Source organism: Canis lupus, chromosome 14 (genome assembly GCF_011100685.1).
Source record: "Canis lupus familiaris isolate Mischka breed German Shepherd chromosome 14, alternate assembly UU_Cfam_GSD_1.0, whole genome shotgun sequence".
In the NCBI taxonomy this organism is placed as follows: Eukaryota; Metazoa; Chordata; class Mammalia; order Carnivora; family Canidae; genus Canis; species Canis lupus.
This window is the reverse complement of record NC_049235.1, coordinates 10,829,510-10,848,196: the sequence shown is the minus strand read 5'-3', so window position 1 is coordinate 10,848,196 and position 18,687 is coordinate 10,829,510.

The window sequence follows — 18,687 nt, the reverse complement described above, 5'->3', positions numbered from 1 at the left end:
TACACTCATACAGTTTTTTCAGGAATGGAAAAGTCAACATCACAGAGTTCTCTTGATAATACTGAGGGTATTTTATTCATTTTTCACCTGTGTACAACAGCGAGACTTTCTATGGCTAAATGACAGTGTATCCTTTCTTCCCACAACTTGCTCATCAAAGATTATGTGTTAGAATGATAGGGTTGTAGCTACTGTATTAATTAGAGGATAAAATATCATTTGTGTTGGCCCTGCTTTTATCTAGTTCTCAATAGTAAAAAAATAGTCCAAGACATCTTTCCTATGATTAGAGCAGAATAGAAATGATTACCATATAATCACATTTGAAAAACTTCAGCTTAATTAGGGTACATTCAACCCAGAGTGCAGTGTCAGGGTCTGGCACAGCCAAAGCAATAAAACAGATGGAGAAAAACAAATACTCTGCCATTCCTACTTATTTTCTTATTAAGATGGTATAAATGTGTCCAAGGTCTAGAGGCATGTTTGTTTAACAGTCTTGTAAGTATGTTAGAATTTTTTTAAAAAGATAAAAAGGAAATACATGGGTTTTTTTTGTTTTGTCATTTATATCTATTAAGAGTTTTTTATGTGCTTCAAGTAATCTGATAATTCTATTCCTATTAGACTTCCAAATGCTAAAATATTAACCTTGATCAGTCTCATCCCTCATTTTTCCTTATCTTATAAAAGCCTCTTTTTTTCCATTTATGCCTGATTTTCTTTATGTCAAATTGTCTATTCCTCCATCAGAAAAAAATCCTATCTTCTCTACTACAGTTATAGATTCAGGAAGGAGCATGTAACCCAAAGCAACCCAAGGAGAGATGAAGGGATATTTGCTGGGGACTACTGGGAGAGGGTTTTTTTTTTTTTTTTTTTTTCTTTTTTTTTTTTCTGTTTCTCCATGGAGATAACGTAGCCTCCTGTCTTCCTGGACCAAGTGAGGACACCTGTAGACCAGTAACTCCTGGCATCCATTCCATGACCAAAAAAAAAACCAAATTCAAGGTGAAGCCAGTCTATGGTGACTCTGCAGAATGTCAGATTTTTTTTTTTTTTAATACAGACTGGATGGTAGTGTTAAGCCCTTGAATATACAACTCTGAAACCTGACATATCTCTGAATTTCTAGTCATATGAGCTAGCACATTTCCTTATTTAAATTGTTTTGAATTTTCAGTTTTCTGTTACTAGCTGTCAAAAGCAGCCTTGTTTCAGGTGAAAGGAGGGAATTCATAGGTACAAGACATCTAACATCACCAGCAATCTTCACTTAGCAAAATCCAATACTAAATGAGAGAATGAGAAAATAGACTCTAAGAATTCTGATTTTAACTTCTTATCCACCCACCATCCTACAACACCTTGACATTCTATCAGTGAATCACTCCCTTCCCACTCTCAAAGCATATAGTTATATGTTTATGGTTTCCCAATTTATATCTTCAACTCTTGATATGTTTCCAAAATTTATATTCCCCATGAATTCTAGACTTGTGTTTTTTTTTTTTAAGATTTTATTTATTTATTTGATAGAGTGAGAGAGATCCCAGAAGGAGAGGAACAAGAAGGAACAGGCTTCCCACTGAACAGAAAGCCCAACCCCAGGGAGGTCATTCCAGGACCTTGAGACCATGACCCCAGCCAAAGTCAGACACTTAACAGCCACCCAGTGCCTCTTTTTAAATGTGTGTGTGTGTGTGTGTGTGTGTGTGTGTGTGTGTTAACCGCAGAAAAAATAATCTGCCTTCCACCACCTTCACCTTTGTATTTAAATATCCTCCTCAAACTCTCTGCTAAACAGAGATTGCCTTGAGCACATATGTGACCTTCAGAGTAGGAGAGCAGCTGGCTTCAGGCCACCCCACAGATCTACTACCAGGGCTACCATTGGCTGAAGCCAACCAGAAGCCAAAGGATATGGGATAGCAAGAATGTCTGTACATGTCAGCCTTCTCAAGCAGAGAGCAGGTCAAAGAAAGATGGCAAGAAGGTCTAGAAGGGCAAAGAGGATATATGGCATGCCCTTCTGGGAATTTTTATTCTACTTTTTGAAGACTAATTAAAACTATCTATTTTCAGGATATGGATTAGGATGTAAAGCATTTACCATTTAGGGATTACTGAATAAAAAAGAACAAGTCAAAAAAAAAAAAAAAAAAAAAAAGAACAAGTCCAGACAGTGAATGCTTCAAGGCAAAGCAAGCCTAATTCAAACTATTTGTTTTTTGAGGATAAATAAGCAATCTGGGAGAAAACAGGAACCAAGACACTTTTCAGGACATAACTGGGATTTGTGATAAATTGTTAATTTAATTCCAGTTTCATAGGATCCTTTGGTAAATAACAGTTACCTATTACAAAAATTTAGCACTATTGTAAATCCTGGAAAGCCTGTTTTAAAAAGTCATAAAATATTAATGTAAGGTTAAAATATTAAAATTATAAGACTCTTACCAAAAATTTTACATGAGATAATTTCTATAAGCCTATATAAACTTCACAATTTTCTAGCTTTCCCCAGAATAAAATAGTAAAATACACACTATAGCTATAGTAACAATTGTAGATTGGTGGTTTAAGCATTTTCCAATTATAATTGTGTAATATTCAGATTATATATTATATTCAAATAGCTCCAAGTTTTAATAGGACTTTCCAAGTTATCTTTGGCATATTCCCCATTTTTTAATGTAAGCAAATGGAGGGGAGCAAAATTTGCCACTCCAAAATGTGTCTCTTTGGCATGTGGTTATTTGGCTGCTTATTTTTAAGAAACAGAAAGCTCAGGAAAAAACTTCCTCCTCTCTAATTGCCTAAAAGAGTTCAGATAGAGGACCTGTTCCAAGAAATGAGATATTACCATAAATAACCACAGTATAATATGAACTAGGTGTGATAGAGAGGAATTTAGCAAAATCTGTTAAAATCCCTTTGTATGTCCCATTCTTTCAGAATGGCCCAGCAAACATTTGATTACCAAACAGTACTCTTTTTCATCTTCCTCTAATTGCTTTCCTTCCCTTTGAAGTCCTGAACCCCTACACCTTGTCCTTAGTTTAGAAAGACACTGGTCATCTGGGTGGCTCAATTAGTTAAGCATCTGCCTTTGGCCTAGGTCATGATCCTGGGGTCCTGGGATCAAGCCCCAATATCAGGCTCTTTGCTCAGTGGGGAGCCTGCTTCTCCCCTTGCCTGTAGTTCCTTCTACTTATGCTTACTCTCTCTCTCTCTCTCTCTGTCAAATAAATAAAATCTTTGAAAAAAGAAAAAAGAGACATATATACCTCACTTTGCCTTACTGTCTTTGGAATCGCTCATGTTTATGTGTATCATCATACATTCATAATTAAATTTTATTTTCTCCTGTTAATCTGTCTTTTGTCAATTTAATTCTTAGACCAGTCAAAAGAATCTTGAATGGTAGAGGAAAATTTTTCCTCTCCAACACAAACATAAAAACAACAGCCATTTAAGTTGGAGTGTAAATATCCACTTTTTTCGTGGAATCATCTGTACTATGTCTGCACCTTGATATTTGCATTCTGTGGCGATGACTACCACAGAGATGAAAAACATGGGTACTACCAAATATGTAAAATCCCCCAAGTAACCTAAATCAAAAGTTTAAAAAGGTCCCCTTTGAATTAGGACTATTAGATAATAAAATATCTAATGATATTCTTCAGATCTTTGTACCATGAATTATGTATAAGGTGTAATCAGGTCACTCTTCTATTATGGCCTTTATAAGCTGCCTCATCTTTTTTTAAAAATTTTTTTATTTACTTATTTGAAAGAGAGAGAGAGAGAGAGAGAGAGAGCACGAGCAGGGGAAGCAGCAGAAGGAGGACAAGCAGGCTCTCCACTGAGCAGAGAGACTGAAATGGAGTTCAGTTCCAGGACCTTGAGATAATGATCTGAGCTGAAAGCTGATGCTTAACCCACTGAGCCATCCAGGTACCCCCCTCCCCATTTTTTTTTAAAGATGCTGCCTTATCTTTTAAATACATATGGGAAAAAAATTCTGCAAGTGATAAATTCCTTCACAAAATAATACCACTAAGACAAACCTCCAAATTTCTAAAAAAGATAAATCTATAAGATACTACATTATCTTCTTAGAAAGGTTTAATCTAGGCCACAGAAAAAAACAGGTTTCAAATCAGTAATTGCAGAAGTTCTGAGCAAGGACATTGGATGAAGGTGGCTAACAAAACATAACTCTCTCCAACCCAAATCACTTTTAAATGGCCATATATATTACAAAATAATAAATCTAAAGTAGTGATGGAAACATAGAATATCTTTTATCAATCAGTCATGTAATTTGAGGAATCCATTAAATGCAGAAAACAGAAAAAAGAGGCTCATGTAAACCACAGCCCCAAAGACTTAAGACAAGGATTGAGCAGCAGATGTGAAATGGTACCAAAGGATGCTTCAAGCCCAGAGCAACACATTCAAACAGTTGGAGAGGCCTCCAGAGAAGGGATTATTTGGGTGAATTCATGTGGAATAGTTGGACAGAGTCCTCTCCTTCCCTGGCCATCAGCTACATTTGCCCTTGGAGCAAAGTGGCAAGGGTGAATGCCTACATCATTGAAGCCAGACATAATCTAGAAATTTCTGGCATAGTCAACCAGCATTTTGCTCCCACAGTCTCCTAAGGCCAGCTCTTATGTTAGAATGTACATCCACAGTTAGGCAAAACAAATCAAACAAAAATATGAGGAGATAGCAAAAATATCACCAAAATTTTGAGGAAAATATGCTTTATTAATATGTCACTAAATCCAATTTTATAAGAAATTAATATTTTAGAGAACAAATAGACTTTAAAAGAAGTGTAGTTAACATCATCAAAGTGAGTCAAGATGTTACAAAAATTTCAGAAATAATAAAGGGACTTATAGATCTAGAATATTAGAAGTTATATTATAATTTATAATTGGTAATTTATATTACCAATATAAAATAATTGGTATAGCAATATTTGGTAAATATGAAATACTTAATGTGTAAATATTAGCACATTGCAAGGGCAATGAGCCAAATATAAAAATATAAAATCAAAATATGTCTCAAAAGAAAAAGAAAACACAATATTCCAAAATATATGGGATGCAGCAAAAGCAGATGTTAGAGTGAAATTTATGCTATAAATGCTTGTATTGAGAAAAAAGTTCAAATAACACTGCAAAAATTTGCACCAATAAAATTTAAAGGCTAAATGAAATGGATAATTAGGAGGGAATAAATTACCCAAATTCACTCTAGAGTGTTAGGAACTGAATTAATGAACAACTATAGATGAAATGAAGAGATAGTAAAAAATCCACTCTTAAAAAATACACAATGGAGACATTTCATTTTAAGCTGGAGGAGAAACAAAATCTCTGTCCATTTCTAACAAAGAAAATGACAAATGGAAGTAAGTAGAGATTTTATATTAGATGATATTAGTACAGATAATCCCAAACTTTAAAACACTTTGATAAAGTATACCATATGTATTGAACAGGGGACCATTTTGAGAGAGAAGTCTAGGAGATAGATCACTGACCATGTCAAATCATAAGCAAATCTATCAGCAGCAAGTTTCCAAAGTGGTTGGAGTCAACTAGTGGAAAATTAACTCCTGTGTTACACATAAGGCCCTAGTGTGTGGGCCGAAGCCTTTCTAATCCTTCTTTGTCCTCATGGAATGACAAGGGAGTAAGAGTTGAAGGAAAAAACCCTACATATATTCCATGTTTGAAACAAAGCAGTTTTCCATACTCTTCTTTTTTATTTTTATTTAAATTCATCATAGAAAACCCAAAAGCCTCCACCCCCAAGATTGCTAGAACTCATACAGCAATTTGGTAGCGTGGCAGGATACAAAATCAATGCCCAGAAGTCAGTGGCATTTCTATACATCCCTATCAAAATACCATGGACTTTCTTCAGAGAGTTAGAACAAATTATTTTAAGATTTGTGTGGAATCAGAAAAGACCCCGAAGAGCCAGGAGAATTTTAAAAAAGAAAACCATAGCTGGGGGCATCACAATGCCAGATTTCAGGTTGGACTACAAAGCTGTGGTCATCAAGACAGTGTGGTACTGGCACAAAAACAGACACATAGATCAATGGAACAGAATAGAGAACCCAGAAGTGGACCCTGAACTTTATGGTCAACTAATATTTGATAAAGGAGGAAAGACTATCCACTGGAAGAAAGACAATTTCTTCAATAAATGGTGCTGGGAAAATTGGACATCCACTTGCAGAAGAATGAAACTAGACCACTCTCTTTCACCATACACAAAGATAAACTCAAAATGGATGAAAGATCTAAATGTGAGACAAGATTCCATCAAAATCCTAGAGGAGAACACAGGCAACACCCTTTTTGAACTCAACCACAGTAACTTCTTGCAAGATACATCCACATCCACGAAGGCAAAAGAAACAAAAACAAATATGAACTATTGGGACTTCATCAAGATAAGAAGCTTTTGCACAGCAAAGGATACAGTCAACAAAACTAAAAGACAACCTACAGAATGGGAGAAGATATTTGCAAATGACGTATCAGATAAAGGGCTAGTTTCCAAGATCTATAAAGAATTTATTAAACTCAACAACAAAGAAACAAACAATCCAATCATGAAATGGGCAAAGACATGAACAGAAATCTCACAGAGGAAGACATAGACATGGCCAACATGCACATGAGGAAATGCTCTGCGTCACTTGCCATCAGTGAAATACAAATCATAACCACAATGAGAAACCACCTCACACCAGTGAGAATGGGGAAAATTAACAAGGCAGGAAACCACAAATGTTGGAGAGGATGTGGAGAAAGGGGAATCCTCTTTCACTGTTGGTGGGAATGTGAACTGGTGCAGCCACTCTGGAAAACTGTGTGGAGGTTCCTCAAAGAGTTAAAAATAGACCTGCCCTACGACCCAGCAATTGCACTGTTGGGGATTTACCCCAAAGATACAGATGCAATGAAACGCCGGGACACCTGCACCCCGATGTTTCTAGGAGCAATGCCCACAATAGCCAAACTGTGGAAGGAGCCTCGGTGTCCATCGAAAGATGAATGGATAAAGAAGCTGTGGTCTATGTATACAATGGAATATTACTCAGCCATTAGAAATGACAAATACCCACCATTTGCTTCGAGGTGGATGGAACTGGAGAGTATTATGCTGAGTGAAATAAGTCAATCGGGGAAGGACAAACATTACATGTTCTCATTCATTTGGGGAATATAAATAATAGTGAAAGGGAATATAAGGGAAGGGAGAAGAAATGTGTGGGAAATATCAGAAAGGGAGACAGAACATGAGAGATTCCTAACTCTGGGAAACGAACTAGGGGTGGTGAAAGGGGAAGCGGGTGTGGGGTGGGGGTGAATGGGTGACGGGCACTGAGGGGGGCACTTGACGGGATGAGAACTGGGTGTTATTCTGTATGTTGGCAAATTGAACACCAATAAAAAATAAATTTATTATTAAAAAAACAGAAAGAGAGAAATCCTAGACAGTCCAATGGGACCTGCAGTATATCATCAGGCAAGTCATGAGAGATGTGATATAAGCCCATTTTTTGTGCCCTAGATGTCACCTTCCATCATGTTGAGGCAAAAATGTAAAAGAAATCTCTTCAGGAAATATACTGATTTGAAATCATGAGAGTGATTTATAATGGTAATAATGTACACATGCTGAACAGGGAGATTACATATGCAATTCTCAACATGGATTTTAAAAAGGGTAGAATTCTGGGATTATAAATGCTTCTTTAATTTTAATAATCATTTTGGAAGTACTGATTTCTTTCCAGTAACCTTCAAGGATGGCAGATAAGACTCTCTATTTCCAGGTACATGATCTCATAGGAATCCTTTAGTTTCTTAATTTAATATCCTGATTTAGAGTCATGTTTACTTAATTTAATGTCTCTATGTCTCCATTTCTGATTCTTTGAGTTGGGATTATTTTTCATTCACTTAATATTTATTCAGTAGTTAATGGATTTCATACTCTGCTAGGCCATGGGGATACTATCCCATCTTTACCTCTCTCAATGTAATGGGATGTGCCAAACTAGAGTCCTGAGATACTGTGTTAAGTGCTGTGATAAGGAAGGACAAGCACATAGGAAAGGGTATGTAATTCAGACGTGGGAGGTCAGGGAAAGCTTCCTGAGAAATGTGATATCTAAGGTGAAACTTGAAGAATGGTTAGGATTTGAGACTTAACAGAGGAAGGGAATAAAGTACAGAGGAATGCTCCAGGAAGAGAAGCCAGCCATGCAAAAGCCTTTAGATGGGAGAGGGCATGGCAAATTCAGTAAACCCAAAATAACTCAGTCCACCTGAAATATGGAGTAAGGTGGAGTGAGAAAGTTAGTTAATTAGAGAGAGAAAGGTGTGAAGAAAGTAGTTTCTAGATCATGAAAAATGTAGAAGTGATACTTGGGAATTTGTAGTTTATTCTTTTAAAAATATATATTCATGAGAGACACAGAGAGAGAGGCAGAGACATAGGCAGAGGGGGAAAGCAGGCTTCCCCTCAGGGAGCCCAAGGCGGGACTCCCAGCACCCTGGTATCATGACCTGAGTCAAAGGCAGACGCTCAACCACTGAGCCACCCAGGTGCCCCTACAGTTTATTCTTGAAGCAACTACAATTCATTCAGTGGTTTAAAGAGGGGACTGACATGATCAGATGTGTATTGTAGAAAGATCACTCTGGCTACAGTTTCGAGAATGGGCTGGAGGGAAATTTGGAAGCACCAGGGCCAGGAAGAGCTATGTGGATACTGTTAGTTAATCTGTGTGAAAGGTAATGGTGACTTGAAATGCACAGGTGGTGAAGTGGGATGGAAAGAGGAGTGCAGATTCCCAAACTATTTAAGTGATAGACTTGTAGGACTTGTACTATTAAAAAAAAAAAAAAAAAGTCATTGGAAGCTAAAGTGTTACAAAAGAAATGAATATCAAAAGGAGTTCATAGAAGTGGTTTCAAGAGAACAGAGGTCACTATGAAGTAAAACTTAATGTTTAAGGAAAGTAACAGATTGAGAGAGCTGGGAGAGTGAGACTGTGCTCAGAGTGGGGCTTTCAAGTCCAGATTTCAGAGATGGAGGAATGTCAGGTGATGATAAATCCCAGGATATGGCATTGGGAGCTTGTGACTGAAGTTAAGTGGAAGAGAAGGTCATGGGAGGCAGAGAGCCAAGGAAGCAGTAGGTGTAGCACTAGAAGAGATCTCCACATTTCTTTTCAATTTAAAAAAGAAAATTGAGGCTGAGATGAAAACCATGAGTCAGACACTAAAGGCTTCAGTGAATGAGAGGGAGTTACATGGAAGTCTGTAGATGACAGAAGTAAGGAGGCATAGAGGTTAGTATAGACTGAATGACATGGTAGTAAGGAAGCCTGTCTATGTAACTCAGAACAGGCAGAAAAAAATGTCCTTCAGTGACATTTTTTCTCTAGCTTGCCAAGTCTCCCAGATGGAAGCTGATGAGTGCAGTGTTGCTTTTACCGCCTAGTTACATCTTTGACATCACTACCTCACTTAGCCTCTGCTGATTCACCATTATATGATCTTGTTGAATCCCAGTCCTCCTGGAATCCTACTCTATTGTTTTCCCCTATTCTAACATGTATAGATCATTGGAAATCTGTTCAAGCATGTGTGCCTCTGTGAGTGTGTGTGTGTGTGTGTGTGTTGGGGGGTCTGAGATGGGGGATAATGGTCATTCTGCCTGTATAGTTTTTGTGTTCCAATTTTGGCTTATAGAAATGATGATTCTTTGTGAAGGTAAGAAGATGAATTCATGATGAAGAGATCAGCTAGGTATTCAAATGTAGTCAAGAGTGTATAGACAATTGCATATTAGTACAATGTAGTCAGGATGGATGTAGATAAGCACTAAGGTTGAAAATATAGGTAGTTAGAGAATCACAAAGAACAGTCTTGAGAGGAGAGGTGTTTAGTCTCTACCTTGCTTTAAATAGACTGCTATGCTTGAGGAGGTTCTGGATTTTGGGACTTTACTGGAGCCAGAATGAAACCAAAGGTCTGCTGGAGTTAATCTTTCTGTTAACAGGGACATAGGAGAAACAAAAGTGTGATGGAGGGGCAAAATTATATTTATAGAAACAATTATCATGACGGCCTCTCATTCCAAAAATAAATGCTATAAAACAGGGAAGACAGGACCTTTTACATGTCTCTAAACAATGAGATCATGGAAAATAAAAATTGTGCCTTACTATCTTTACTTTGCCTTTAGAGGTCCTTGCAATGTTGTTATAAAATTTAGAGATGTCAGTTTATCATTTTCTGCTTGGGATTCATTGAACAATTCATCTGCCATATAATCCTTTTATTGGGTTTCTTTAATATTTGCTTTTTCAATTTCTTAAAGTTCTATTTTTTAAATTAAACCCAGAAGTGCTTCAAATGAAAATTATCCCATTCAGACTTTCTTCAGACAGCAAAAGTGATAACTTGGACTAGAGGCTCAGGTGAAAGCTTGCTAATGGTTATAAATCCTCAATGAAGACATGAAGTTCTTTGTTTTTGTCTTCTAAAGAGAGAATATAGTTCTCATTCTTCTTTACTTCAAGTGTTTAGTATACTGGGGTCTATACACTGTTTAGGCAGCATGCTTTACTTCCCATTTCCTTCTACTCAGGCCTATGGAGGGGTTGTCAGAAACCACTGATAATAAAGCTAACTTTGTCACTTATGTCCTCATGTTCTTGCTTTCACTTCAGATTTTGACTCTATTCCTCAATTTTGTGCCAGGTCAGGTAGGCATTGAAAGGTCCATTCAAGGTATAGAACTTGAAAGCCCTCTGAGTTCACCATGAAGCCGGAGGATGCCAAATTCTGAGAGAGACAAGATGTGAGGACTTCCTCAGAGTAAACAGTAAAAGTTCCCAGGAGTAAGGTCAGCCCAGAGTGATACTGGGGCTGCTAGAGCCATGAAGGATGAGACAGGAATCTAGTCTGATGAGCATGGAGGTACGATCAAGAGCTAAGACAATAGTGTAAGAAGGTTGGCTTGTGTGAAGGAAACATAATATGTGCCTCCCAGGAAGAGTGCAGTTTATATTATAACAAAAAAACTGCTTCCCATCAGCAATTTACTTGGAGATCCACTCGGGAACATATAAATTGAATGCATGTTATATGGTCAAATAAAGTATTGTTCTTTTATTGAAAATCAGGGGGAAATGCCAAGATAATTAATATGAAAGCAAATGATAAATCTTCCCTGTGAATTCAATGTTTATTCCTTTTTATTCCTTGGAAAGAAAATAGAACTATAAAAGCAAAAGAAACTAGAGTAGAGCACGAGGTGTTATTCTGTATGTTGGCAAATTGAACACCAATAAAAAATAAATTTATTATTAAAAAATAAATTCATCATTAGTTTCAGATGTAGTGCTCAATAGTTTATCAGTTGCATATAACTCCTAGTGCTCATCACATCATGTGCTCTCCTTAATGCCCATCACCCAGTCTTCTTTATGTTAGCCCAAAGTGCGAATCTGGTCTCTTCCCACATCAAATTCTGTTAATTACTGGGGCCAGAAAGAACTCCAGTTCACAGGTGTGCAGCATTGTAGAAGGAACATATAAAGCCAAAAGTCATAAAAAAAAAGAAAAGCTAAAAACAAAGATAACCAACAAAATATTTTAACACAGAGGAAATAAAAACTTTGATGAAATATTTTTCTGCGGAATCAAATAGCTTGATTAAAGAAAAAAGTTCTCTATGTGTGAAGATGTCAAGACATAAATACAGGAACTCAAGGGGGAAATAATAACAAAACTAAAGAAATGGGAACAAAGATAAAACCATCTGAGTGATGCAACAGTTGAAGCATCCCCACCATTGAAAAGAAATCTACCTAAATGAAGGACAAATTTCAGTATATTAAATTGTGTAATTAAAAAAAAAAGCGTTTAAATAATTAGGAAGAAAGAGATGTGAAAACTTGCAAAAAAGTTTATACATGTTCTGGGGTCCAAGTAAAAAGAAAAGAACAATTAGAACAGAAAGTAGACTTAAAAATATAAATAAAAAAAAAGCTATATATCAAGAACACAAATCCTAAAATTAAGAAAACACTTGACTCAACAAATTGAAGATGGATATTGTATTCTAATTAAAAGGACTCAGTCTTATTATTATTTATTTTCACATAAATTTCCTGGACAAAACTAAAAAAAAGGTCTCTAAGGCATATACACCATTAAGTAAAATAAAAGGTAAACTCACTTTGAGGCGGTCATAAGATTGGTTTTAACCTTGTCTACAGCATTTTCCAATGTGAGAGGAAAGTAAAGTAATTCTAGGAAATCTTCAAGTATAAGTGTGACTCAAATATTTTGTACTGCTCTGAATTTTTGTTTATCTGTAAAGGCAACACAACTGATAGTGGCTGACTCTCTGGTATATCCAGATCTAAAAAAATAGGCTGTTTGCTCTCATTGGGTAGCCTATGTTATTTATACAAAATTTTAAAGGACTTTTTAAAAGCTTCTTAGAAGCTTTAATATTGAAATATGCTTTGTGAACCTCCAATACGAGAAGGTAAAAGAAATGTTTCTCCTACTTATTCTCTTCTTATTCTATGCATTCTTCTTTTCTCAGAGCATATTCCTAAGAATGGGTTTGTGGTAATGTTGTACAAGTGTTCCCTATACAATTCTTTTTAGCTTGTCTGTTGCCTTTCTGGGAAAATAAATAATGAAGGCTGGACACAGATGAAAAAAGTTTTCTTTTCTCCCCCTGACATTTGTAAGCATAATTTTACTGGGCTGAACTTATATTAGATATAAATGGTAAATATTTCTAATAATTTCAAATTATATTACAATATATATCTCTATTCTTTTTTTTTTCAGTTTTTAATTTTAATTTCAGTATAGCAAACATAGTGTTATGTTAGTTTCAGGTGTACAATATAGTAGTTCAAAAACTCTATACAGTACTCAGTGCTCATCATGATAAGTGTACTCTTAATCCTCAAAACCTATTTAACTAATCCTCCCACTCTCCTACCCTCTGGTAACCATCAGATTGTTCCCTATAATTAAGAATCTGTTTCTCTCACTCTCTTTAATTTTTCCCTTTACTTGTGTGTTTTGTTTCTTAAATTCTACATGTATGTGAAATCATATGGTATTTGTCTTTCTCTGACTTATTTCGGTTAGAATTATACTCTCTAGCTCTATCTGTTACAGATGGCATGATTTCATTCTTTTTTATGGCTGAATAGTTTTCTTTTTTTTTTTTTTTTAAAGATTTTTTTTTATTGGTGTTCAATTTACTAACATACAGAATAACACCCAGTGCCCGTCACCCATTCACTCCCACCCCCCGCCCTCCTCCCCTTCTACCACCCCTAGTTCGTTTCCCAGAGTTAGCAGTCTTTACGTTCTGTCTCCCTTTCTGATATTTCCCACACATTTCTTCTCCCTTCCCTTATTTTCCCTTTCACTATTATTTATATTCCCCAAATGAATGAGAACATATAATATCTCTATTCTTAATGAATGGAAATGCCTTCATATCAATCATTTTTTATAAGTAGTTAAAAAACAAATATCTTTGATTTCTTTCTTTAGCGAATTATATTTTCTGCCTCTTAAATCTAATGATATATGGAAGAGACTCTCTCTGCCTTTTCTCTTCATTTCAAATTTCTCTCTTCTACAGCAAAGGCAAACGTAAATTAAAAATAAGAGACTTAATTCTCCATGTTGAAAATAAGAGACTCTGCCTCAACCATTTCTTAGAGAACTTTAGAAAACGTGTAAGTTCTTTCTCTCTTTTGAAAAGTATGTAAATCTTTTTAGAAGGAAAATAGATCTCTTACCAGCTTTATTACCCAAGTATATCTCTTTCAAGTATCTGTGAACCATCTCTTTGAAATATAATTATCAAGAGAGATAGCGTCCTGATCTCTTCCCATTTCTGAAGCTTCACTTAAGTGGCTGCCTTTTTCCAAGTTGCAAAACAGCCTCCTATCATAAAGATATAAGAAGTTTGTCTTTCCATTGGATAAAGCCAATTAACTAACACAGATGGTCATGTCAGTTACCAGGAAATTTAATGAACTATGTGTGGTGACAAATAGTGCTGTCAAGCTCTCTTTCTTGGTAAACTAAATTCCTCTATTCTAGACTTGGTATTTAATTTTAAAAATCTAAACATAGAATTATATATTTTTTTGCTTCAACTTTATCTGGCTATAATAAGCTCATTTTTTTCTAGTAGGTTTTTTTGAATGTCAATGTGTTCTTCAAAGTATTACAGATTTGATAAGTTTATCTTTTATTTTCCATTAGGTGAGAAATTTACTAGTATTAATTATTTTCTAGAACGATCCAATATCCAGAGAGATAATAGACCCCACAGAATTGAAAATGCATGTCATCCAACACATGGTATTTTAATGACACACTATTAGACTGAGTATGTCTTGAACTCATCTATAATGTTTACATATGCCAGGCACTGTTCTAAGAAGAAATATGAACCCAGTTCATCTGTATCACAGCTCTGTAAGGTAGTACCATTATCATTCCATTTACAGATGACTAAACTGAGGTACATAGTGGTTATATTATTTACCCCCAAAATTGGCTTAGGTAGTAAATAGTAGAGCCAAGATCTTAAACCAGAAAAATCTTATCCAGACTCATTGTTTTAAAACGAAGCTCAATTCTTGTTCAATGCCAATGTATTACTCTGTAGTAACATTGCAGTTTTATCACATGATAGATAAAATCACTGTTATTTTTATTATTGATAAAATCTTTGGCAGTATTGTAAAATGCTTTTTGTGTTTATGCTCAGAAATTTATTTTACCATTTTTTTCTTTAGTTCTAAGAACCCTTTTTGAAATAGTAGTAGTTAAATAGCAGAACCTAAGAAAGACACTAGGAAATGAAGTTATTTAATTAAGTTTCCACAACTGAATCTGAGCATTTTTATTTTGGAATATAACTGAAAGTACTGAAATACTCTGAAGTTAACACTTTATTAAGATAAATAGAGGAAATTCACACCTCTCTTGGTGTTAAATTGTTCCAGGCTGTCTGGCTTCATAGCAGTTTACAAGAAGCTAGTGCATTGATTTATAGCATGAAGGCTATCTCTGCAGCCAGAGAGGCTAACTGTTTATTATTTGGTAACTGGAACCTTAGATTGTGAAAACACAGCAAAATCCTTAGTGAGAAGAGTATGCTCTAACAATCTGTTGTTTGTATATAGAGCTCATGTGAAACCTAAAGTAAATCATCTGAAAAATAAAGGTATTTTAAAATGGAAACAGTCATATTTCCTCTTAATTCGTATGGTTAGCTATTATCTTATACTGATCTTCAAAATCTTTCTATGAACACATATATCAAGAAACTACTAGGTGAACTATAACACCAATGAGAATCTCTATAGAAAATTTAAATATAACAAATGACAAAAACTTATTCATTATATTTATACTTGACATTATTTTTGTAGTTCTGCTAGTTTGTTCAAAATATTTAAGAATTATTTTAGGACTAATTTTTAATGTCTAGGAAATGAAGTCATAATTTTCAAATTCTCTATTGGGATGGGCCAGAAATTTCACTTTTACTGTGAATTTTTATCTATCAAATATGAGTAATGCAGGCAGTCATATCTTTTCTCTTCAATGAGGCTTTTCTTCCTAGTATTTTGGGGCGGATGAAGTTTTTATTTATCAATAACTCAATAACGAATTGAGGGACTCTTAGATCTTATATATATTTAATAAAAAACTCTATATTTATTTTATTGAACTATTATTATTTGACATCAAACAACCAGACAGAAACATTTATTTTTTAAAATATTTTATTTATTTATTTTAGAGAGAGAGCATGAGCAGGGGGGAGGGATAGATGGAGAGAGAGAGAGAGAGAGAGAGAGAGAATCTCAAGCAGACTCTGTGCTGAGTGGGAGCCCAATATGGAGCTCAATCTCATGATCCTGAGATCATGACCTGAGATAAACGAAGAGTGGGTCACTTAACCAATTGAGTCATGCAGGTGCCCCCTCAAGGGATACTTTTAAATAATGAGTGATATAAAAGCAAATAAGCTACAAAAATAGATATGCTAAAAATAAAGATCTTATACTTTTACCTGAAAGTGAGTAGATTATTTCTATAGGGGAAGAAATATTCTTTAGAAATTAATTAACATAATCATAAAATAGCACTTCTATAGATTTTAAAAGATTAAATTATGAGAAAATGAGATTGGCATCAAGTGGGAAATGCAACTGAGCAAAACAGTTATTTATGAAGTAAATTCACATAGCTAATGCAAAATCATATTGAGAAAGCATATTCAAAGCTTCATTCTACATCAAACATATAGAAAGCCAAATATCTATTTTAATAAATAGGAAGTGTGCTTAAATTAGATTAATTTTCATCCAAAGCACAAGTTCAAAAATATGTGAAATAATTTTAGCATGTGTATAAAATCAGCTTAACATTCTGTAGACCTGTCCATCTGCTCCTGTAAAATCTGTGTTGTAGCTAAGAAAAATTATGGTTATACAATGTGTGCATACAGTTATGAAGTGTACAGCTTAGCAATTGTTTTAATTGATGGAGGAAGCCATATTGGCAAATTTACACATCCTAAGTACATTTTATGTCTTTGTTTTTGCTCATCTTTCCTGAATAAACTAGTAGAAATTTAATGCAGATACTGAACTTACTAGCTCTTCAACCAGGTTAAGATAGAAGTAGTCAAAGTTGTATGACTAGAAAATATTTTGGGGGGCTATGGGAATTCACTTGTGTTTTATAAGAAAACCTCTGGTTTGCAATTAATGTATTATTAAATTTTTATTAGGAAAAAATAAGTGTTGGTAAAATGCTGATTTATTACTTCTTGAAATGTATTTGACAACATACAACACAGGAATAGCTTTCCTAAAACAAAGACATTTTGACAAAAAACACTTCACTGTTTAAAATCTTAGTTTAAAAATATATTTCATAGATGACTTTAGAATAACATCAGTATGAATAAAATCAGAAGTAAAAATATTTGAAGTAAAAATATTGAAGTAAAATATTAGAAATAAGTTTATTTTATTATCCCTTTACTAGAAATGAAAGATGAATAGTCCATCATAAGAATTATAGGTAAATGTTCTCAAGATTATTGTGGCTTGTTATATCATTTCTATGTATTAATAATTAAGTTAGAAAGTTTCCCATAACTAATTTTTTTTTCAGTAAAATAGTTAAAATTTTCTCTGGAACCTGTGTTCTGAGACCTTAAAAATCAATTATTCAAATCATGCATCTCCCTGAATGTTTCACTGCAGTGAGGGAGAAGCAACATTTAGAAATTATATACTTCACTACAATATAATCTACCTTTATATTTGACTAAATGATTCCAACTTCAAGTAAATACGGTCATACATAATGTAGAATGACAGACACCAATTTCTTTGTTTTTCAAAATCAGTTTGTAAATTAGTTATTTGAAACTCAGAATGAATGTTTTCCTATGAAGAAAGAAATATTACAATATTAAGTCCCAAGGTAAATCAGACACACATGTAATCCACTGTATAACTAAATAATAGTAACAAAAAATTAATCTAATAATTCCATTTATTGAGTGGTAACTGACTTATTCTAATTACTAATACATTGCTGAGCTCAGATTATCTCATTTAACCTGATAATAGCTTAATTTATTCAATATATAAATAATTTAGAGTATTCATGTTAATAGAATTTAAAATGCTTATTTTTTTGTTTGTTTCCACAGGAGAATATAATCCATATTTGAACTTTTTCAACTATATTTGAAATTTTAGTGTGGACCCTTGAAGTTGTCAAACAAAAATAATATATTTGAATTCTACTTCCAGTAAATATTTTAATCAAAATATCTCTGCTCTCATAAATACTTAGAAGACATAATAAGTTGTAACTCAAAGTGATATATATATCATATATATATATAAAATATATAAGCATATATCTATATGTATATTTGCAATGAATGAATGCAAATCTTGAAGTGTTAAAAATAAAGATCAATTAAGAACAGAAGTTGCTATACATCTAGGAGGTGATTATCAAATTCAGAGATCAGTTACAATGACCAAAGTCTTGAGTTTAATAGCCATGTAGAAACAAAAAGTAAGACTTTGGGAGGCAATTAAGACATGAAATTGGAGTGAAGGGACCTGCACAGATCTGGAGTCCTCTGATTTTTTTTTAACCTTTCATGATAAAGGGAAACAAAATGTTTCCAGTGATCCAATATGAATCATGTGTGTGTTCAGTTCTCTGGGGAGAAAATAGAAATATCTCAGAAGAATTCAAAACCAAGTGTTTGCCATGTATGGGTTTGAAATATGATCCTAAACTACCATTTATATGCATGAATCCTATATGTGTGAATCCTGAAATAGAAACATAAGTATTAAAATTGGTAGTTCCATGGAAGACTCCTAACTCTGAGAAACGAACTAGGGGTGGTAGAAGGGGAGGTGGGCGGGGGGTGGGGTGACTGGGTGGCAGGCACTGAGGTGGGCGCTTGACGAGATGAGAACTGGGTGTTATTCTGTATGTTGGCAAA